The sequence below is a fragment of a genome, unplaced genomic scaffold (assembly GCF_019419815.1).
Source record: "Pyrus x bretschneideri cultivar Hongxiangsu unplaced genomic scaffold, Pyrus_bretschneideri_v1 Contig9, whole genome shotgun sequence".
NCBI classification, from domain to species: Eukaryota; Viridiplantae; Streptophyta; class Magnoliopsida; order Rosales; family Rosaceae; genus Pyrus; species Pyrus x bretschneideri.
The window spans coordinates 4433441-4458857 of record NW_025999831.1 but is presented as its reverse complement, the minus strand read 5'-3'; the positions used below and the strand labels follow the sequence as shown (position 1 = coordinate 4458857).

The following is a 25417-nucleotide window of genomic DNA, read 5'->3' as shown; positions in this document are numbered from 1 at the left end:
TCCAAAACCAAACTCTCAGTTCTTCTATACACCAACATATGATCCTTGGTTCTCTGGAGGTATCTCAAAACCCTTTTGGCATCATTTTAGTGAGCTTCTCCAGCATTGGATTGAAACCTCCCAAGTACATAAATGGTGAAGGCCAAGTCAGGCCTTGTGCACACATGTGCATACATTAAACTTCCCACCAAGGATGCATATGGTTTGTCCTCCATAACCTTCCTCTCTAAGTCTATTTATGGGCACCACCATTTACTCAATTTATCACTCTTCGATATAGGCATTTCAATAGTTCCACACGATGACATGTTAAACCTTTTTTTAACACTTTCTCTATATATGCTCTCTCTGACAATCTCAGTAAGCCTCTCCTTCTATCCCTTTTGATCTCAATGCCCAAAACATAAGTCGCGTTTCCCAGGTCCTTCATTTCAAAATGCTTCTGCAAAAATATTTTTGTGTCATCCAACAAACTGTGACTATTCGTGGCAAGCAATATATCATCCACATAGAGAACTAGGATGATAAAGTTGCTCCCACTGAACCTTAGATAGATGCAATTGTCTGATGGGTTCTTGGTGAAGCCATGGCTCTCGATGAAGCCATGTTCTTTCATGATTCTATGAAATTACAAGTACCATTGTCGTGATGCTTGCTTCAAACCATAGATGGACTTGTTGAGTTTGCACACTAGGTTTCTTCCTTCTCCCTCCTTGAAACCTTGTGGTTGTCGCATGTAAATACACTCTTCCAAGTCCCTATTCAAGAACGCCGTTTTTACATCCATTTGATGTAAAACTAAATCAAAATGAGCCACCATAGACATGATAACCCTAAAGGCATCATTTGTTGATACATGACTGAATGTTTCTTTGTAGTCTACACCCTCCTTCTACGTGAAACCTTTTGCAACGAGCCTGGCTTTGTGCCTCTCTATGTTTCCATTTGAATCCCTTTTCGTTTTAAAGACCCATTTGCATTATATGGGTTTTGTGCCTTCTGTGTGTTCCACTAATTCCCATACTTGGTTATTCGCCATTGAACTTAGGGGTGGGCAAAAAAACCGTCAAACTGGAAAACCGAATTGAACTATGACAAAAAAAAAACTGTAAAAAACTGCGTTGACCAAAAAAGTCAAAACCGGAACAAAAACCGAACCAAACCATTTCAAACGGTTCCGGTTCTGGTTTGGAAATATTAGCAACCGAAAGAACTGGACCGAACCACTTTTAATATAAATTATTGTTTTATTATTATTTTTATATAAATTTGACATTTTTCCAAGAACACCATGTGCATAAGCCCAATATTTTTCTTCACTTCTCTCCCACTCCTTTGTTGTTTTGTCACTTCTCTCCCCTTACATTATTTTTCTCTATTCTTTTCTAGTATATTATGCATTATGTACATTTTAGTTTTAGTTTAAGATCTATACCTTTCTATCTTTTTATTTATATTTATATGCACACTTTCTATCTTCCGATCACAAATCTTGTAGATCTAGTAGTGGGAACTCAAATTTACTTGAATTTTTAGTTGAAATATGTGTTTGGTATTAGAAGTAGAAAATTAGAAAAAACATATATATAATTTTGGTTAGAATTGTAAACTGCCATGAACCGAACCGAAGCCGTCATGAACCAAACCGTACGATTGTAGTAATAAATTTAATTGAAATCGCACTGAACTAAATTGTTGAAAATTTTCGGTTCCAGTTCCTTTTTGAGGGTGGAACTAGGCCGAACCGGACCATGCCCACCCCTAATCGAACTCAATTCACTCTTTATCGCCTTTATCCATTTGTCAGCATTTGGTCTTGCAACTGCTTCTTTGTAACTCAATGGATCATCACACTCTGAAAGTTTAGTGTTAGCCTTTGTCAAATATATGAAATCACTTAGGGTTGTAGGTTTTCAAACCCTAGATGACCTTCTTCTGCACTTGCAACCATAGAACTGTCTTCTTGTGCATGTTATGGTAGATGATTTTTTTTCTCAGTATCCTTAATAACATCTTGTACAACTACATTATTAGGTAGTTTAGTGTCCTATGCAGCCTCAGGTTCATTGCATGGTTCAACAGAATTGTTGCTTCCCAAATTCTTGGTTACTATAGTTATCGGTGCCATCATCTATGTGTTACGATCAACTTCCCCAACTGCAGCTTCTTTGCCATTAGTTTCTGCTTCAAAAACAAAATCATCAACCCTTGTCCCAGAATCAATGCTTGCATCAGACTCCATGAAAACTGCTTTTCCAGTTTCGACGATCTTAGCAGTTTGATTAAGACAATAGAATCTGCAACCCTTCGATCTTTTAGCACATCCAATAAAATAACAACTGACAGTCTTGGGATCGAGTTTCTTGTAGCCTGGATTATAGATCTTTGCCTTTGCCTTACAACCCCAATACATTTAGGTGTTTCAAACTCGATTTTCTACTTGTCCACAGTTCGAAAAGTGTCCCTTCGACAGATTTTGAAGGTACCATATATAATATATAATTTGCAATCTTCACTGCTTCACCCCATAAACAACTAGGCAAGTTAGTTCTACAAATCATGCTCCTCACCATGTCCATAAGAGTTCTATTCCTCCTCTCGGCCAATCCGTTTTGCTTTGGAGTATTTGGTGTGGTATATAGGGCTGCTATTCCACATTCTTGTAGGAATAATGCAAATGGTCCAAGATTTCTACCAATTTCAGCATATCTACCATAGTACTCCCCTTTCATATCATACCTTACAACCTTAATACTTCTTTCCAATTGATTTTTGACTTCACTTTTATAAATTTTAAAGGTTTCAAGTACTTTATATTTTTCTGAAATCAAATAAATGAAGCAAAATCTCAAGAAATCATCAATATAAGTTATGAAGTATTTGTTTCCTTCCAAGGTTTGTGTGAGAAAATGACCACAAATGTCCGTGTGAATGATCTCTAGAGGCTGCTTACTCCTAGTTGAGCCTTCTTTTCTCTTGTTTGTCAATTTTCCTTTAATGCAATCCACACAAAAATCAAGCTCATTGAAGTTAATGGAGGCAAATTTTCGTTTTTAATAAGCAGCTCCATTCTTTGTTTGGAAATATGACCGAGTCTCTTGTGCTATAATATTGAAGATTGTTGAGTTTTGGCTTTATCATTTTGTACATTGAAAATACATTCAGTTTGATTCAATTTAAGTTGAAACATGCCATCACTCATGAAAGCATTGCCTACTTGAGAAGACTCATAAAAAACATTGAAGCCCTTTTTATTGATAGTAAAATAAAAACCCAACAACACTAGCTTTGAAATAGAAATAAACTTCATTTTCATGGAAGGAACATAAACAACGTTGTCTAGCTCTAAATAAAACCAAATTCTAACTTTAGCCTAACACTTCCTAATGCGTTAACTTCAACTCTTCTTCCATTGCCAACTGAAACCTTGACTTCATCCTTATTTGGTGTTCCTTTTGTTATGAAGTCCTGCAATGAATTTGTAACATGTATAGAAGAGCCCAAGTCAAGCCACCATTTAGTGCTAGGTATATTGATTAAATTGGATTCAAAACAAGCAAAAACATTTTTACCTTTCTTTGCTTCTTGTTTGGCAAGCCAAGCCTTACATTTGGGACAGTTTTTCTTCATGCAGCCTGCCTTTTTGCAAAAATAGCACTTGAAAACTAAAGATCTATTAAGTTTGAAGTTTCTTTTAGGAGAGGGAGCATGCTTGGTAGAGTCATTTTTGGCAGCATCGGGGACATGAGGTTTAGCAGCCCTAGTGGCACTTTGGACAAAGTTCACAAACTTATATCTCTCTTTCTCAAACTTTTCTTTCTTCATTATTTCTTCTTCACTCACACAAGTAGCTGTCAATCCATTCATATCCCATTTCTCATGTAGACCGTTATAATAGACTTTGAGTTGTGTATAGTTCTCAAACAAAGAATTCATAATGACATGTACCAGAAAAGTATCAGAAATTAGTAACTCGAGTGCATTGGGTTTTCCAGCCACATCCACCATTTTCAATATGTATTCATGCACACTTTGAACCCTATCATATCTCATGGTAGTGAGAGCATTCATGGGATTACCTGTTCAGTTTTTGGTGACTCCCTATACTTTGCCTCAATGGACTTCAGAAAGTCTTTTGCATTTGTTGCATCAACAGGGCCATTCTGTTGGATTTGCGCCATTTTTCATACTTGGATTTCTGACTAGATGTGCTATCATAAGTAGGTGCTGGAGGCTCCTCAGTTCTCAGTGCCAGATCCCAGTCCATGACTCCCAGAACAATTTTGAGATCTTGTTTCCACTTTTTGTAATTGACACCAGTAAGAGGCTCAATTGTGTTGAGGTTTAGCGATCTGGGATTCACCGTGGAAGACATTTCATAATGTAAAGAGTATTAATCCTTAACCCTAAACTATAAATCTCATTGTCAACATCTTTAGACTAAAGAGCATGTGAAACCTTTCTTTATTCACATCACTTTTATAGTCAATATTCGAATTTCTGCAATTAACTACAAGCCTTTGTGGTTTGATAATAATAATTTGATTCAAATATTTATATAAAATGACATGTTGCTTAAATTCGAAACATGAAAGAAAGATCATCTTTAGATGGTTAGTGATCATATCTTGAATTTTGAGCACCATCACTGGTACATATATCGATTCAAAAATATAAAATCCTTATGATCAAGGACAACTTTAGTCATCCTTGAGCGTGTTTTATACATTTTTTTTCTTGATGATATAGTTCTAATTCCATAACCTACGAGACAAAACAAAATTTCTTGATGCCTTTCACATAGGGTCAGATGATATGTGAGGGCTCTGATACCAAATGTTAGTTATACCCTTAAGCTATATATTAGGACTGACCTAATATCAACCTAACCACTAACCTGTGGAAGACATTGTCTCAGGAACTAGAGCAGGGAACTGAAGTTCTTCTGCAACTCTGCACTAACTAAAAGCAAGGCTCACTTAATGAGGCTAAAGTATTTCTGTAAACTTGCCTATTTAATGAGAGTGCAGGGACCTTAGTTATATACTGTATACGATGGTCTTTGATTAGGAGTCCTTCCATCAAGAAAACCTTATCAAAGATAAACCTTATCACCGACAATCACTTATGCATAAATCAGCTAGAAGAGTTCTAGTTTATCTAAGAACATTTCTGACTTGAATACCAAAGTAATACAACTCTTGAAAAGTCTACCACATGTGCTAATCCTAATCTCCTTGTCGTCCCAAAAAGACTTCGTACAAATCACAAAGTGTTTGCTTTCAAATAGAACTTACAAAGAATTGAAGGATGATGAATGCACAAGGGAGAGGATATTGTTGCTTCTTTCTCTTTCCAAATCACAAAGGAAGTATTCTTCTCTTTCATTGCTTCTCTCACTCTCACACAAGTCATGTAAAACGGAATAAAACTGTTAGGAGCTCTTAGCTGGATTACCATCTCTCTAAAAGTTGATATCTACCACTCATCTAGCTAACAACTAAGATCATTACACATGGCAATCTTAAATAGAAGTGAATACACAATTAAACACAAAACTTAAATAGAAGTGAATACACAATTAAACACAAAACTTATTCACTAATACTAATAAGCTCATAGCTTATAATTCAACATTTCCCTTTAAGCTTTGAGCTTATTTGACTCCAAGCAAATCTCTGAGGTAGTTGAATCGATCCTTGATCAAGGCCTTGGTGAAGATATCTGCCAAATCTTCATTTATGGGACAGTACACCAGATCAATTATGTCATCCTGCAATGCATCCTTGATGAAGCGATATCTTTTATCAATAGGCTTTGTCTTTTGGTGAATCACTGGGTTCTTAGTGATGACAATTGCAGATGTGTTATCACACTATAGTTGTGTTGCTTCAGTTTGAAGTTCTCCAAAATCCTCTAGTACAAATCTTAACCTAATTACCTAAGTTATAGTTTTTGATGCACTGATGTATTCTACCTTTTCAGTTGAAAGTGCAACACAATTTTGTTTGACAAATGCCCGTAAGAACACTCCACTTCCAAAAGAAAAGGCATACCCTGAGGCACTCTTACTGTCTTCAATTGATACTCCCCAATCACTATTACAAAATCCAATTAAGACTGCATTCTTTCCTTTCACATACTCCAAACCATAATCCAGTGTTCCCTTTGTGTACCTAAGTACTCTTTTAGCAATTCTATAATGCTTGTTGGTGGGACAATGCATGAACCTAGCAAGTAGACTATCTGCATACATGATATCAGGTCTAGTAACAATGAGATACAACAAACTTCCCACAATGCTTCTATATTGTTCTTCATTTACAGATCCACTTCCATCATCCTTAATTTTTCAGTTGCTACAAATGTAGTCACTGATTTGCATTCATTAAAACCAAACTTATTCAACAGATAAGAGGCATACTTCTTTCGATGAATAAAAATGCTGGAATTAGTTTGAATGACTCCCATTCTTAGAAAATGGTAAAGAAGACCCAAGTCTGTCATCTCATATTTCATCATCATGTCTTCTTTGAATTCTTTCAACATCTCTATGCTACTACCTGTATAGACAATGTCATCTACATAGATAGAAACAATTATGATATCTTTTTCTCCCCTTGACTTGATATACAATGTTGGTTTACTTAGACTCTTTTCAAAACCATACTGTGAGAAATATGGATCAATTTCTCCATACCAGGCTTTAGGTGCCTGTTTCAGTCCATAAAGAGCTTTATGAAGCCTATAACTTTATCTTCTTTGCCTCTCACTATAAATCCTTCTGGTTGATCCACATACACTTTCTCCTGTAATACTCCATTCAAAAAAGCAGATTTAACACCAAGCTGATACAACTTCCAGTCCTTCTAAGCAGCTAAGGCAATGAGGGTCCTGATAATATCTAATCGAGCAACTGGAGCATAAGTCTCATTGTAGTCCAACCCAAGTTTCTGATCATAGCCTTTGGCAACTAACCTTGCTTTGAACTGAGCCATCAAGGTTTAATTTGGTTTTGTAAACTTACTTAACTTCAATAATAGGCCACATTGTTGGTCTATCAACTAATCCCCATGTGTCATTCTTTTCAATTATTGACAACTCATCCTGCATTGCTTTTAACCATGATTCATCTTGAGTTGCTTCTGTATATTTTTCTAGCTCCATAATGCATAGGTTATATTGAGCAAGGATATCATCAAATTTTCTCCATTTTAGAGGTGTATGATCATAAACTTGGGTGTTCCATTCATCTTTGCTTATACCATTTGAAGAGTCATCTAAAAATGATTAAGTGCTGGTGCAGCCAGAATTAATTGAGCATATGTTTCCTTCATGTGGAGATAGAGACATAGGTATTGATAGAGTAGTCACACTTCCACCAACTTCAATTCTAGGACAGACATTAAACTACTTCTCATCATTAAGCATAGTCACAAATTGTTCAAGGTTTTCTTTCCAATTCCATGACGCCTCTTCATTGAAGACAATGTCCCTTAATAAAATGAGTTTCTTGGAGACTGTATCAAGAACCTTATACCCCTTTTCACAGGTTGCATAGCCAACAAACACACCATTGGTACTTTTTGCATTTAGCTTTTGTCTCAGTTCAGCAGGTACATGTACATAACACAGAACCAAAGATCTTGACATGTGCTATGCCTAGTTTTTTTGCCACTATAAGTTTCAAAAGGAGTTATATCTTCAAGTGCCCTTGTAGGACATCTATTCAAAATATATACAGTTGTGTAAATAGCTTCAGCCCACAAGTAGTACGGCATACTTCTGTCATGAAGCATTGCTTTAGCCATTTCAATCACAGTTCTATTCTTCCTTGCTACTACTCCATTATATTGAGGAGTATAGGCCATTGTGAGTTGCCTTTGAATCCCTTTAGCCTCATAGAACTTAGAAAACTCAGTTGATAAGAATTATCCACCTCTGTCACTTTTTAGACTTCTAATTTTGAAACCATATTGCAATCCCACCATTGACTTGAATTTTCTAAAACAAGTGAATGCATCAGACTTACATCTGTGAAAGTATACCCAAATCATCCTTGTACAATCATCAATAAGCAACATGAAATATTTGTTTCTAGCAATAGATTCATTTTGCATATAACCACATAAGTCTACATGAATAAGTTCCAAGGTATAATTTGCTCTTGAGGCCTGTTCTTTTGGGAACGAGTTTCTGTATTGTTTTCCAAGTTGACACCCTTAGCACACTTCTTTTGTTTATTCTAGATATGGAAGACCATGCATCATATCTTTCTCTCTAAGCTACTTAAGCCTTTTCAAATGTAAATGACCTAGCTTTCTGTGCCAAGTCCAAGTAGAGTAATCTATGCTAGCTTTTAAAACAAGCTGATTGCTCTCCAACAAAGAGGATAACATTTATTTTCTTTCATTTTAACCTTAATGACAAGATTGTCAAGTGAGGGTCCATCAAACACACTACACATTCCTCCTCCAAACAATAGATAATACTCATGTTCATCCATTTGTCCAACAATCAACAAGTTTCCCTTCAAGCCTAGCAAATACATGATTTCTCTAATGTATTTCTTGCCTTTGTTGGTGTCAATTTCCAATGAACCCATTCTAGCAATATTTACCAATACTCCAATAGGAATTTGCACCTTTCCTGCAACATTTGTTCTTATATCAACAAGAGTATCAAAATTCCCTATTATGTGGTTGCTACAACCACTGTCAATTTACCAATTACTATTGACATTTGTCTCAAAAATAGCACAATTTGCATAGAAAAAATTTCCTATCACTTCTACCTGATTTGCAGAGTTTGTTTTACCCACAGTGCATTCTCTGGCCCAATGACCAAATTTATCACAATTGTAGAATTTTGGTTTCCCCTTATGTCTACACTCTCCAAAATGAAACTTAGAGCACACTTTGCATTGAGGTTTTCCACCTGCTTAACCCATAGGTTGTGATGAGTTCAAATTCTGTGTAGGTGTGCCAAATGGTTTTTGTTGAAACCTTGGCTTTGAATCTCATTTTTTACCCTTTGAATTCCAACTCTTCTGTGCCTTGTAATTACCAGACTGAGTATTGCTTTTATTCTGTCCATTGTTACTCACAGATAAAGAGGCAAAAGCTTTCTCAGTTGCATCAAAGGATGTAAATCAAAATGTTGTTCTTGGCTTTTCAAAATTGCAACCACTTCTTGTAGCTCAACAATTTCAAGACATGTAGTATTTTCAATCACAAGACATATATGATCATAAGCTTTACTGAGACTAATCAACATTTTCTATATTAATCTCTCATTCAAAAGTGTCTCTCCAAATGTTTTCATTTGATTAATCATCTCATTTAAACTAGTAAGATAGCTAGATAAATATTCACCATCTCACATTCTAGCATATTCAAACTCACGTATGAGATTTTGAAGTTTTACCGATCGTACCTAATCATCACCATGGTATTCTCCATACAACAGATCCTAAGCCATTTTAGATGAATCTGTGTTGGCGATTCAAGGGAAAATTTGATTGGAAACTGCATTTGAATAATCCTGAGAGCTTTAGCATCCTTCATGAACATCAAAGCAGTTTGTTCATCATCATCATCCACTGCTTCAGCTTCATCAACCTTCTTTTTCTTCTTCAAGTCATCAAGGAGTGTAATCCCTTTCTCTACCAATTTCCACAATCCATGAGACTTGAAAATTGTCATCATCTTGATCTTTTAGAACTCATAGTTCTCACTAGAAAAGATCGGAGTCCTTACTTCTAAACTTCCAGATCCGACCATCATAAGCTCAACTGAAGCTCGATTTCCCAGTTCCGGCAACGTCCCAAATTACACAGTTTACGCCCATCTACAAATGATCCAACCTGGCTCTAAGGCCATGTTAATGTGAATTGAAAAATAGCTCAATAAATTGATATTTTTAGAAGAAAAGAATTGAAGGAAGATGAATGCACAAGGGAGAGGATATGGTTGCTTCTTTCTCTCTGCAAATCACAAAGGAAGTATTCTTTTCATTGATTGCTTCTCTCACACTCACACAAGTCATGTAAAAGGGAATAAAACTGTTAGGAGCTCTTAACTGGATCACTCTCTCTCTAGAAACTGATCTCAACCACTCATCTAGCTAACAACTAGGATCATTACATATGGCACTCATGGCCTTACATATTTGAGCTTTACACTTGGCAATCTTAAGCACAAGTGAATACAAAATTAAACACATCACTTATTCACTAATACTAATCAGCTCACCAGCTTATACATTAATTAACTCATGGCTTTGTTGAATTCTTTCTTGGTAATCAATCTTTTGTTCGTTCATTTTCAAAGGAAATAAGTTGAACTCACAATATTTAGAACACCTTAATCAGAATAAGAAGTAGAAATATAAGTACTTGTAGTTAATGTTCTTTCTCAACGGCAGAAACCCCTATAAATATACATTTTTTAACAGTGTTCTAAAAATCGGCCTAGGCGCTGGGTGGCGGAGTTCCGACCCGATTTAGGCCAAAACGTTCGATTAAGGCTGCCTAGGCGCTCTAGGTGATCTAAGCGGTGCTAGGCGGCACTCTAGGCGTTTTGAATCTCAATGTAGCTCTTCATCGGATCTGCAACTCTTGATCTGATCTACAACTCTCAATTTTTCTCGTATCAGCAGAGCCTTATGCAGAATTTTTGTAGCTTTCCGTTTGTGCGTGGACGAAGGAAGAGAAAGCGTGAAGGGAGAGAAAGTAGCTTTCCATTTATGCATGGACGAGGGAAGAGAAAGCGTGAAGAGAGAGAGAGAGCAACATTAGGCTTCTGGATTTCAAATCTAGTTTGTGTTCAGAACGAAGAAGAAGAAGAAACGAAATAAATTTAAAATGATGGTTTCCACTTTCCAAGGGGTCAAGGGCAGTAAATCCGAACTCTACCTTGGATTATGTGAGAAACATGGGGTGGAGGATTAGAGCAATTACTTTTTTATGAAGCCAAACACCCACCACTAGGGTGTCTATTTTTTATTTACTTATTTACTTAAAATAATGTTTTATGAGGATATATAAACTTGTTGTACATTACTATATTTTCTTATTTTGTTCCTATTTTGCATTTTATGTGGTTTTGAATTATGAACTTGTTGTACATGTGTCACCCCACAATGCTCATCACTATTGTTATATGACATATATGCTTAATGTGTTTTTAAATTTTGGACTTCTTGGATATCCTTTTACATGTTATCATTCTTTTATTATCTTATATATGGATTTCATACAAGTATAATTTTTTTTAAGCGTTAATATGCACTTATTTACAAGATATACAAGAAATTTACCTAAATCCGCCTAGCCGCCTAGGCACTAGGTGCTAGCCCACCGCCAGGCTAGCACCTAGCGTTTTTTAGAACCTTGTTTTTTTTAGGATACAAATACCACCATTTATTCCACAAGACTCCAAGTGTAAGATTTGAATATAAATATACATAGTTGTATTGTAGTCCATTTAATTATTCTATAAAGGATATATAGATACGACGTGTAAGATCCCACATCACCCAGGGAAGTGATCCTTATATGTATATTCTCATCCCTACTTAGCAAGAGGCCTTTTGGGAGCTCACTAGCTTCGGATTCCATCGGAACTTCGAAGTTAGGCGAGTAACGCGCGAGAGCAATCCCATGATGGGTGACCCAATGGGAAGTTCTCATGTAAGTTCCTGGAAACAAAACCGTGAGGGTGTGCTGGGGGTCCAAAGCCGACAATATCATGCTACGGTGGAGTCGGGCCCAAGAAGTGGTCCTGCCCGGGTCGGGATGTGACATGACCAATGGTTATTGATGTAAACAAAGTTGAAAAACATGGAGATAAAACAACTCTTCCCATTGTAAATAAATGTGCAAAAAGAAGAGTTTAGAGAATCATCATGTTTTCAACTTTGGGATAGTACCAATAAGAAGAGTTTAGAATCATTAATGATTTTGATTATTCATTTTTTGGACTATTTTCGAACAATTGAAGAAAAATTAAAATCCTTGAAATTACTAGAAAAGTTCATGTACGTTTATATTAATATGAAAGCAAAATAGTTCATGTATTTGTCTTGTAAAGTGAGTAATAATTTTCTTAATAAAAATTTTATAAAATAAATCTTTATAAAGTAATCAAGTGATTATAAATATATACCATACAATCTGTGTATGTTCGGTACACCCCAAAGCGGGGTGAATAGGTTCGGTACACCCCAACCTAGGCTGGGCGTGACCTTGGTTCTGTGCATCTCTGCAGAAAAAGAACATTCTATTCGGTGGACTCTAGCCAAAGATACGGCCCTAGTTCGGTATGTCTCCAGCCGAAGCTGGGTCTGAACTATTTGTTGGTACCTCCCGGATGAATCATTGGGAGTCTTCTAACCGGAATCACCAAGCCCGCCGTTCCAGGCGGCGTTTGTGGGTTTCTAGGATCGAACTAGAGGCTCTAGACCTCACCTTCAACCTCGATTGATGCAACACTAACTGGGCACGGCCGAGTGAACCCAATGTGGCTATGGGTCACGAGGCACGGCTTTCCACCTGCAAGCATTGTGGAGGCATGGTTTGGATGCCAGCCTCACCAGAATGACGATCCAAGGTGTAGACCTCGAGGAGGGTGTAGAAATCCTTGGGTTTGCCTCTAGTGAGATTCTATAAGAACCCATCAGGCTTTGATTGCCGGAGACGATCACCATCACAGGACAATGACGAGTCGTCATTGTGACTGGTCTTCGCAACCTATGGCTATGGAAGCGTCTTGACTTCCAGTGAAGGAGGTGGGTTGGCGGTGTTGACTAAAGGTCAAAGCTGACATCGGTTTTGGTGACCCAACTCGCGGCTCGGTGGCTCGAACTCAAGCGCGGCTCAAAGCCGCGACTTTTGCGATTTAGGATTTTGGAATCCTTTGTTTTCTTTTTCTTTTTCAATGTACCCTCACGTATTTATGGCATAAATTAAATTAAAACCAAATAAATTAGGGGTTAGGATTACTTGGATGTTGATGAAGATGGTGAAAGTAGTAGTAGCAAGAATAATAAATTAGCGTTTAACATTTACTTTTTTTAAAAAAAATTGGATAAAAAATTATGAAATTTTTTAGGGAAATAGAAAAAAAAGAAGGACCCATTTTGTTAATCTTGGTACATAAATAGAACAAACTGGCCATGCACAAACCATGCACATCATGCACAAAACCAAAATGACTAAAATACCCACATATGTACTAAAACTCTCAGCTCATTGCATCACTTTACATCATTTTTCAGATTTGGAATCGAGGAAGTCAAGAGAGAGTGTGAGCTCTAGGTTTCTGGGTTGAGCTCAGATCTGTGAGCATACCATTTGCATATTATATGCATGTCGTGTACATACAATGTATAAGTGAGCTTAATACGAAGAGAGAGAATGAGTTCGCGAAACGATTTCGTCCATATCATTCTCTCTTCTTTCCGCTCTAATTTATCTTTTTTCCCTCAAATTTCTTTCTTCTCCAAAAGCCAACTGAACTTTAATACGTTTTTTTTAATTGCAACCAAATCCAAACCTTATTTTAGTACTTGTAAATTTGGATCGAGAGAGGAAACAGATGGAGGGAGAAGACAGAAGGAATAAAAATCCACACATAAAATTGAAGTGAAATTAATTTTATCTCAGATTTGTAAGCATATTATGTGCATGTCATGTGTATACAGTATATGTAATTTTTTGGAAAATTGAAGGATCACGGTCTCCTCTAAGAAACACCAAACCAATCACTTCAACTCTAAAAGTCCACCTTTTTCGTCTCAAACACAACTATGTTGAATTCAGTATGAGGGCAAAAAATAAAGAGACCCAAAAACATAAGTTTAGCCTTCAAAATTTCTCACCCCACCCCCCCCCCAAAAAAAAAAAAAAAAAAAAAAAAAAAGAAGAAAAGAAAATGAAAAAGGGAATTCCACATTTCGGCATGAACATAAATTGGAGGAGGTGTGCGGGGGCAGGGTTGCCTCTACCTGATAGGATGATTTGAATAAGGAAAAATTAGTACACGATTTCTAGTTATTAATATTCATTGGCTGAAATGTTATTAGTATTGAGATTTTGATCTAAGTTCCTAGCATTAATATAATAATGAATTTACATGTCAGTTACATAATTTTATAAAGTAAAAATTAATAATTGATTTATAATTTTAATACTCACACCTTTATTAAACTCCTAACTAATTTTCAATTCAAAATATTTCCAAAATTAATAAAAAATTAGAATAAGTTTGTACCCATTAGCTTTTTTAAAAAATGTTTTTGATTTTTTAATCTTATATGTACCCATACATATAATTTTTTTTTCAAATTTTTAATATTAAAATTTATCATTATTAAATATACCAATTTATTATATGTAAAATGTAACTTTTTTTTTTTTTTTATATAAAATCTATTCAATTTTTTTTTCTAATCTATTTTTAAACTTATTGGGTACATTCTTTTTTCTTTGATTTGAGCATGTATCCATATCAAGTTTAATCGAAGAAATTTACTAATGTTATTAAGCCTAATATTTTATTATTTATTTATTTATTATTATATATATATATTTTGTGATTTTGAAGAATGTACTCATGTTTTGTTATAATAATTTTTTGGTTAATTTTGATGAATGTACCCATGTTTACACACACACACACACACAATAGCATCTTTATATTTTAATATTTTTAATCTCACAAATTATGGGTTTTTATTTAAAATCTCATTAATATATAAACAACTATAAATTTTAATTTTTAATTTAAAAAATATAGTAACATACTTAGAAATAAACGTGTAGGAAATATCCTAGTTCCGCCCTATTATCGTGCATGGTGTGTGCATATTTGAAAAATCCTATTTCTGTCCCAAAATTAAGAAAATATGTCATTTTTGTCTATTTCCCAAAATATTATCACACTGAGTAATCGCGCCAAAATGCTCAACGTTATGTCCAAATATAGTCCTAATCGATTTCGCACAGAAAAAACAAAAATTATTACAAAATTTCAAGTATGATTACATGAAAGCATGAGAACTTCCCGGAAACAGTAAGCCATTGTTACAATATTGCCACACAAACTTTATGAAACAAAAGACAATAGTCATTCTATGGGATCATATCCTTTAAATTGAATATGATCAACGTATGAGTGCCAGTCAATTGATTGTAGTCTTCTTATCATCTTCCAATTCTGCCTTCTTTCTTACTCAACCATTAGTCTGATTTGAAGTTCTTGATTCTGACTAATTCTCTTTTCAGGGCTAACTTATCTTGGAGTGAAAACTAGTATTCGCAGAACCTTCAGAAGTTGAAACCTGATCAGTATCGTCGAGACTATTTGATGGGCCAGCTTCGTGGCATGTGACGTCCACGTTCTGAGTCTTCAACAGGCTACTACTTGCTTGTTGTTGCAGATCAAACATCTCCTTGAGCTGCTTTCCTTGTTCTTCAATTCGTAGCTGCAACTTTCGTTGAATCTGCATTTTGAAATAGTTGAATGAAATTTGTTATGAAGATTGGAGTATTAAGAATGATTTTTTACTGCTACCAAAAATATTTGGAGATCATTTATATATAACTTGAGAAACTAAAGAATTGGATCTCATGAATGCATACCTCCAACTGTTCGTGAAGACGCCGCTGATCATCTAATTGCAGTTGGAGCGCCTCTTTGATTTGCAAGCCACTGCCAAAAAGTTCACACCATAGGTTTGTTAGAAGCTGGAGGATATAAAGGGAAAATATCAAGGTGAATGCCAAAACTAAAACCAAAAGCGTGTTCATTTTGAAATGGTCGACTGAAAAACCAGAATAACGGTCAGGGTAATATAACAGGTTACGTTTTCACAACTAGATGGGGTTCAAAATTCAAAGTAGTTCTTTTCTCAGATTTTCCTGCAACACAAGAAAAGTACTCGGGTCAAAACTATTGTTCAAATAAGCCACGCCAATTGATCATTAAACTTTATAGGCACTTGTAGTTTGTAACAAGAAGTAAATGTCTTATTCATTAGGAACGGATGTATGATTTGACCAATTTTATATTTACCTTCCGCAGGGTATGGTAGATATTTCGCAATTCGATATTTCTACAAGAAGAATAAAAAGGGGAGAGGAAAATAATCATACTTCTAGAAAAGGAAAAAAAACCAAGAATTTTTAAAGGATTCCTTTAAACCTGCAGATGACTTTTAACATGAAAGATGGTTAATCCATTCAAACACATCATCTTCAGTATTGCCTTCGGTGTTGCTTCTACAATGGATCAACCGATAAAGAAACATATCAATTATTCGATCATAGCAAATTGCACAAAATTATGCCAAGTTACTTACTTTCAGCACCCCCAAGACGATTTACACACTCAACGAACTTTTCGTGAAGATCTTGATTCCAACGAATTCGTGTTTACTGGAGAGTACAGGGCTAGTTGAAGGGGAATTACCATATGCAGCGGAAACATTTCCGGAGGAATATCTTGGTGACTGCTTTCCTTGTTGAGAAAAGAAGCTCGGTTGAGTTACCGGGGAAGTATTGAATGAAGTATAACAGCCCTGTGAACAAGAAACTAGCACATATGGATATCTTGAGGTGGAGTATATGAAAAATCAATGCACAAAAACAGCAATAAAAAAAGATGATGATTCAAGAAATATTCATACTACTTGATCCTGATTTTCTTTAGAAGGAAGGGATAAGGACGGTCTTCTAATTGTAGTAGTTTTATGATCTCCATGCAACTTATTTGATTGATGTGCAAAGAGCTTACAGCCTGACAAATCGCTTCCTGGGATTTGGTTAAACTTCTCTGAGGATTTATGGTATTGATAGCTGCGGGGTTGAGTTTTCACAATCGACTGCAAAGTGTTTCTGATGTCGAAATCCAGATCAGTTTGCTCGGATGAATTCATGGAGCTGTAGCATTCATTATAAGATTGACCTGAAGGGAAATGAGGATTATTACCAACTTGAGAGTCATACTGTGGAAACCCTCCCATACAGCGTTCAGTTGCATAAAAAGCAGAAGCCGGGGATTCGAGGCGGCTTGTAATACTGCTGGGAGATTTAGGAGGCCCAAGATTTTGAAGCAGTGACACTCCATGATCCATGGTGGGTTGCTGAACCCAAATTCCCATGTTGTTCCAAGCCTGTTGTTGCCGCTCACCAAAAATTTGACATGACTGATTACCAACTTCAAAATTGCACTCACTGACTAATTCATGGCTTTGTTGATTTCTTTCTTGGCAATCTATCTTCTTCTCATTCATTTACAAAATGCGATTTGAAACACCGTTAACAAGAACAAGGAACTAGCAGTCCCACTTCTGCTCAATATCATTGCCCAACATCCGAAACCCTATCAAAATACAATTTTCAGAAAGAAGAAGAACAGCAATGTTAAATGCAGATTTATGGAATATAATACCAACATTTATTCCACAAGACGTTAAGTGTAAGATTTGAATATAAATATATACGCAGTAATATTATAGTCCTTTTAATTGTTCTAAAAAGGATAGGTACGACCACTTATTGATATAACCAAGGAAGAAAAACATTGATAAAGACGCAACTCTTCCCATTACAAACAAATGTGTCGACAAACTATGTCCTAATAACGAGAGCTTAGAATATCGTGCTTGATGTGTCTCATCACCTAAAGAATAAAACAGAAATCTTCAAAAACAAATGGATAAGGGGTTTCAGAGACAAAGCTAATGATTCCCAACATGTTACTATTTTGTCGTCAAGATTTGGAATTGGAGAATAATTTTAAGACGGCATCTGTGTATATATAATTATATAAGAGATACTGGCATAAATTCACGAACCAGATCTATGGTTATTGTTCCTGCCGTGGATACGGATGAAAGTCACTTTTTGGCTACCCCAGAAAGATGAAATTAAATAAAATGTGCCCATATTTTATCTCAAAAGAAATGTAGTACTAATCCAATGATCTGATCAAGAAAAAAGATAAAAAAAACAAAAAGATCCCAAGAGAAATTGCATCATGCAATGTGGATATCTAAAATTAGGATCCCTGAATTACAACAAAGTATTAAGGATAGTGAAGGACCACCAGATTGTAATGAGCATAAGGCACTAGATTAGTACTTATCTTAGCTATTAAGTCAAGGGTGTTATAGTCAGTTATGTATTGCTGACTCAGCATTGAGTAAGATATTTTATTGATGTATATATCCTTGTGTAATCTGCAATAACAATATGATAAGAATCATTCTTCTTACACTCTGAATCAATCTCTCTCTCTCTCTCTCTCTCTCTCTCTCAATATCAACTGCACAAATACATAACTTCATTATGGTATCCTTGCCGGAGTCTACCGACGTCGATCCTCCGCTTCCCTTCATTTCTTGATTTCTTGAATTTTCTCACCTCCTAAACAGATCTTACCTAATTTTTCTATCTTCTCTCTCGTGTCATTCTTCTGCAACAACTCTGGCGCCTACTCTTAATACTTCTGATTCTTCCTCTCCACCTACATCTTCTGATTCTACCAATGTACCTCCATTGATTGCGACGATTACCGTCCAAAATATTGCTGGAATGGTTCCGACGAAACTAAATCGGCAAAACTACATCACCTGGCGCAGCTTGTTTCTTCTTATTCTGAAGCGATTCAAGCTTTTAGGGCTTATCAATGGCGATGATCCTTGGTCTCCTCAGTTTGTTCGTGATTCGTCTGGATCTCAAATTCCTAATTCTGCGTACGACTTGTGGTGTGAACGTGATCAAATCTTGACAATCTGGATCAATTCCATTCTTACTGAAGATCTTCTTCCTCTAACTATTGGAATGGAAGACTCTCGTTCTCTGTGGCAGTCACTTGAACGATGTTTTGTAGAAGCTTCGCGCACTCATGTTCACAATCTCCGATCTAAAATCCAGACTATTCGGAAAAGGTGAAGCTTCCATGACTGATTATCTTAACAATATTAAGGATATCTCTGATAAACTTGCTGCTGCTGAAGAATCGATTTCCGATTCTGATCTTGTGGCGTATATTCTTACTGGTTTACCGGATGAGTATGAATCCTTTGTTGATTCAATTGAAACAAGGACTGAGTCGGTTAATGGTGATGAACTTCATGGACTTCTACTCAGTAAGGAGATTTCTCTTCAGAAGCACAAAACTCGAGCCTCTTAATCCTCAAGTTTTGTACCTTTTCATGCTTATGCTGCACAACAAGGATCATATGGTTCATCCTCTTTCCGAGGCAACTTCAGGGGCAAATATCAGAACCAAAATCGCAATCAATATTAGAATCGCAATCAATATCAAAGTCGCAATCAATATCAGAATCGCAACTTTGGTGCAAATCGCCAACACAATAACTCTGGAGGTATTCTTGGTCATGCTCCTTCTCACTTATCATTCTCTGGAGCAAATTCAAGTCAAACTTCTGGACCATCCCAATCTAGCTAATCCTTCTTTCTCACTGTTCATTCCATTCCTTGCCAACTTTGTAATCAATATGGTCATTCTGCTCTCTCCTGTGGCTGCATCTCACAGTTTGCTTCTCAAAGTCATCCTCCAATGGGATTAAATGATATGCCAGGATCACATTCTCTAAGCTACTGGATTACTGACAGTGGAGCAACTTATCAGGTCACTCTTGATCCAACTTCTCTCAATTATGCTATACCTTACACGGGCACAAAACAACTTTTTATTGGTGATGGCAAAGGTTTGTGTATTTCTCACACTGGACATGCTTTAATACGTACTCCTAATGCTGTGTTCCAACTTCATGATGTGTTATTAGTTCCTTAAGCCTCTCATAATCTCATGTTCGTATATAAATTTGTGTATAACAATTGGTGCTCGCTGACTTTTGATCCCTTTGGATTCTACATTAAGGATCTAAGAACTGGGAGGACGCTTTTCCAGGGCCCCAGTGAAGGAGGCTTGTACCCTTTTTATTGGAATGCCTCTAATGAAATTTCTAGGTATTGTTATTTAACCTCATGCTCTAATGATTGCCAAAGCTGATATCACTACATGGCACAGATGGCTTGGTCATCCTTCTAGTCTAGTTTTAAATAAAGTAGTGAATAAAGGTCAATTGTCTGTTGTTGGTTCAAATTCTCAAAAGTCTGTTTGCTCAAATTGTCAAATTGGGAAGGCCTCCAGATTGCCATTTTCTATTTTGCCTTGTAATTCCACTCGGCCATTTCATCTTGTTCATGCTGATGTATGGGGTCATTCTCCCATTTCTTTTTGTACTGGATATCGGTATTACCTAATTCTAGTTGATGATTTTACAAAGTATAGCTGCTATATCCACTGCATTATAAATCAGATGTATGTTCTATTCTTCAGACTTTTGTTCTTAAAGTCCAAACACTATTTGACAGTAAAGTTCAATGTTTGAGGTCCGATTCAGGGGGTGAGTTCTTAAGTGCTGATTTGCAACGTTTCTTTAATGCTCAAGGCATAACTCATCAATTAAGTTGTCCTCACACTCCTGAGCAAAATGGATGTGCAGAAAGAAAACATAGACATGCGGTTGAAATGGGTAGAACTTTACTATCTCACAGTGGCTTACCATCTCAGTATTGGGTTGAAGCTTTTCAAACTGCAGTGCACCTCATCAATCTACTACCACCTCAGACTTCTTCTATTAGTCTTTAGGAATTACTCTTCAAAGCCACACCTAAGTATCACACTTTGAAGGCATTTGGGTGTGCGTGCTATCCATGGCTACAACCCTATTCGTCCAGTAAGTTGTCTCCAAAAAGTAAACTTTGTGTGTTCTTGGGATATAGCTTAAATCACAGTGGTTATAGATGCCTTGATCCTGTTACTAACATGTTATATATTTCAAGACATGTGGTGTTTGATGAAACCTTATTCCCTTTCAAACAATTTCCATGTTCATCTCTGCCTACCTCATATTCTAATCCTATTCCTCTCACTCCATTATCTCACCCTATTCTTCCCACTACAACCATTCCTGCAAACATACATAATTCTTCACATGCACCTCTATCAGTCTCTTCACCCGTACTCATCAACAATTCCTCATCTTCATCCCTTGTCCCATCTCCTTTATCTATTCTCGTCAACCAACATCCTATTATTACCCAAGCCAAGTCCGGTATCTCTAAACCAAAAATCTTTACAGCCATTAAGCATAATCTTTTACCTTCTGTTGATCAACTCACCACCATCCCTCCTACTCCTACCACTTATCTTCAAGCTTCTAAAATCCTAATTGGGTGAAAGCAATGACAGATGAATATCAAGCACTCCAAACCACTGGTACTTGGGAATTAGTACCTTCACACCCGAGCTACAATCTCGTAGGGTGCAAATGGGTGTTCAAAATTAAACACAAAGTTGATGGTTCCATAGAGCGATATAAGGCTCGATTGGTGGCAAAAGGGTTTCATCAACAAGAATGACTGGATTTTTCCGAGACTTTTAGCCCAGTAGCCAAACCAACAACAATCCGACTTCTCTTGTCTATTGATATAAGTTATGATTGGTTTGTGCATCAGTTAGATGTGAATAATGCTTTTCTGCGTGGTCATCTTAAAGAAGTTGTGTTTATGATTCAACCTTCTGGTTTTGTGGATTAGTCTAAACCTTACCATGTTTGTAAACTCAAACGGTCTCTCTATGGTCTTAAATAAGCTCCAAGACCTTGGTATGAAGCCTTCTACCGTGTCATTATTTCCTTGGGTTTTTCATCCTCCTCATCGGATACTAGTCTCTTCATCAAGAAAGACTCTTACATCACCTTCATATTAGTCTATGTGGATGACATTGCCATCACTGGGAGTTCCGCTGCACTCTGTCACTCTATCATTTCCAAGCTTCAATCTTTCTTTCCAGTTAAAGACTTAGGAGATATCCATTATTTCCTAGCATTGAAGTTCACCGATCTGCCAAAGGATTGTTTCTCATCAATCCAAATATATTTGGATTTACTTAAGAAGACAGATATGCTTGGGGCTAAACCATGCACAACTCCAGCTAGTTCAATGAAATTGGATCACTCTAGTACTCCTCTCCCAGATCCTGCCTCTTATCGCTCAACAGTTGGAGCTTTTCAATATCTTACGTGGACACGACCAGATTTGGCTTTTGCAGTTACTCAAGTCTGTCAGTTCATGCATAGTCCTAGAACCATTCATTTACAGGCTGTGAAAAGGATTCTCAGGTACTTGAAGGGCACCATTGATTCAGGGTTGTGGTTTACAAAAGGTAAGCAAGTTCTTACGACATTGACTGATGCTGATTGGGCAGGATGCCCTGTGGACAGAAGATCTACTAGTGGATACTGTGTGTTTCTTGGACCAAATCTCATCTCTTGGAGTGCCAAGAAACAAAGTACAGTAACTCGATCTTCTACTGAAGTCGAGTACAGATCCCTTGCTCACACTGCTGCAGAACTTAGTTGGGTTTGTAAAATTTTACATGACATTTCATTTCCTCTTCTGCAAACACCAAGTGTTTTCTGTGATAACAAAAGTGACATTGCTCTTGCTTTCAACCCAGTGTTTCATGCTAGAACAAAACATGTAGAGATAGATTATCACTACATCCGAGAAAAAGTTTTTATGGGTCATATCAGTGTTCATCATGTGGCTTCCTTACTCCAAATAGCTGATATATTTACCAAATCTTTGCCTGCCGACAGATTTGCACAGCTCAGATCCAAGCTTTCAGTTCGATCTCCTTCCTTCAGCTTGAGGGGGTGTACTAAGGATAGTGAAGGACCACCAGATTGTAATGAACATAAGGCACTAGATTAGTACTTAGCTTAGCTATTAAGTCAAGGGTGTTATAGTCGGTTATGTATTGTTGACTCAGCATTGAGTAAGATATTTTATTGATGTATATATCCTTGTGTAATCTGCAATAACAATGAGATAAGAATCATTCTTCTTACACTTTGAATCAATCTCTCTCTCTCTCAATATCAACTGCACAGATACATAACTTCATCACAAAGCTCATCTAAAGGGTATATTACTCTAAAACTAGAAGCACAATAGACTTTTGTAACAATAAAGACTCCCAAAACGTGTTCATAACCTCCTGCATTAATAAAATGTATTTTTTTTTCATTCCAAATGATATTTTACACTAGTCTAAAGGGAGAATATATATGAACCCGAGATGCAGTGGGTAGAAAACTTATTAACATTTTATAAAAAATAATAAAAAAAATTATTAACAATTATGCATACCTTTGTCTCACATTAACCTCTCATCTATAACATTTAAGATTTAACCATGACACGAGGTCTAAGATTCGATTTCTCCCTCCTCAATAAGTTTGTATATAAAAAATTTAATTGAAAATAGAATTTCTCACTTGCAGTCAAATTTTTCAACAAATGCTAGCAAGATAGTTCATCTTAGTAAACATGCATTTTGACAAGGGGATAAAGTTTTTCTATCGATCTATATATACTTAGAATCTCCGACTGGCCTCCTTAACCATCCAGATGAAAATGAACATTTTTTATTCCTATACATGCACATAGGGAGATTCAAATGCGTCTTAGTGACGATTATTGATATTTTTACAAGTCGGGTCGGAAAGCAGGATTCCTCGCTGAGACAATCAAATTCTTGAGATTTTTTTATAGTGCTTCGAAGTATTCGATACTCCAAATCTTTTAACTATAAGATTTTCGTTAAAAATAAAAATAAAAATAAAATTCAATGATAAATTCTCAAAATATTCCATAATCCAGAGCACCATGTAATTTTTTCTTATTCTTTACTTGAAGAGACATAGCACTTAACTTAATTCGAGTGAGTGTGAACCTATATGGATAATACAGGGACGAGCGAACTCCACTTGTTTGGCAAACTAGCTAGAAATAGACCAAAGCCACTTGAGTGTTGAGAACCTAGAACCTTGTTCTATGTCTTAATCAGAAGAGAATTCGAGTTATGGAAAGCAGAAGCACTTTCTCAAGGTGCAGGATCTATCTATCTATAATATATGCCCAACGTTGGGATCGTTGTTTCCTTCCATCCGATTTCGATTTTAATTTAGGACCATTTGATAATCATTTTATTTTTTATTTGTTAGTTTTCACTTGTTGTTCTTATGAGAAAAAGTACATGGAGAAAAGCAAAGATGAAGAAGGGTGATGGAGAGAAAGAAGAAATAATGAGGAAAAATGAAAACAAAATCTTTTCGAAAATAATACTATTACCACATTTTTCATAATATAATTGTACCGCCACTTAGTATTACGGTTTAGTGGTATTCCTCTTCATTGGTAAGTGAGAGGTCTTAGGTTCCATTCTTGCCAAAAGCGAATTTGAACCACACTATTACTAACTCATTGTGAGGCTAAGCCACCCTATCCCCTTAGTATAGATAATATCGATTGTTAAAAAAAAAAAAAAAAATTAACTAAAGAAAAAACATACATGTGTTCGTGGGCCTTACCTCTTAAATGAATCATACCATATTTGCTTTTCAACAAGGTAAGCGTAGCATTGTTCAAACCTTTAACATGAAAACAACTTAAATGTTGTAAACATTCATAGTTTAAGTATGATTGTGTAAATTCTAGATTAGATTTGATTCTAGTTATCATTTCCTATTGTATCTTGTATTCCTTGGGGATAAAGGAATATCTTCTCTCCCTTTACTACTATAAATAAAGGCACAAACAATTCTACAAACACATCTCTCTCTCTTTTCCTTGCCGCCAGCCCTCCCTCTCTTTGTCAGATAAAATAGACCACAACATGTTATTAGCACGCTCCTACCCCTGCGCTTAGGAATTTGACTTTGAAGAATTTTTCTGCATCAAACCAGTTTATCCATATCATCACACAATCAGGTTCCTTCAAAACAATGGTTTTTATCTCGATATTCTTGCAGCCTTGATAGCATGAACATTCACCATGATAATGATCCAACTTTACGTTTTACGTATTTTAGATTCTACATAAATTGTATATGCCTCATAATCATAATTGTTGAATTACGTGAATTTAATATTTGCTATGAATTGAGTCAAATATATTTGTATATGCATCACATTGAAATTAAATTAACGTACTATTGTTTTGAATATGCATATAATTGAATAAAATGGTATTGAATTAAAAAAATATATATATTTCAAGAAACCTAGGGTTTCTTCCTCGTGACCCCGACAACACTGGGCTCACACGAGCCCACTATAGGCTGCGAAGCACGGGAGCCAAACCCTTGCTCCATCTGAAAAGATGCGTTTAGCATCAAACCCTAACCCATGGTGCCGCCTGAAGTCGGACACGGCTTCACGGCCGTTATTCCTGGGCAATCACACCTGCAGTTGTGATTGGGACCTCGCCATCGCCGATGACGATGGTTTTTTTTTTTTTTTCAGAAACCC

At 36.2% G+C, this 25417-nt stretch overlaps 1 pseudogene; it reads right to left on the bottom strand.

Annotated features, from left to right (window-relative positions):
- Positions 1-14976: 14976 nt before the first annotated feature.
- On the bottom strand, positions 14977-17642 carry LOC103964856 (annotated as a pseudogene).
- Positions 17643-25417: the final 7775 nt, after the last annotated feature.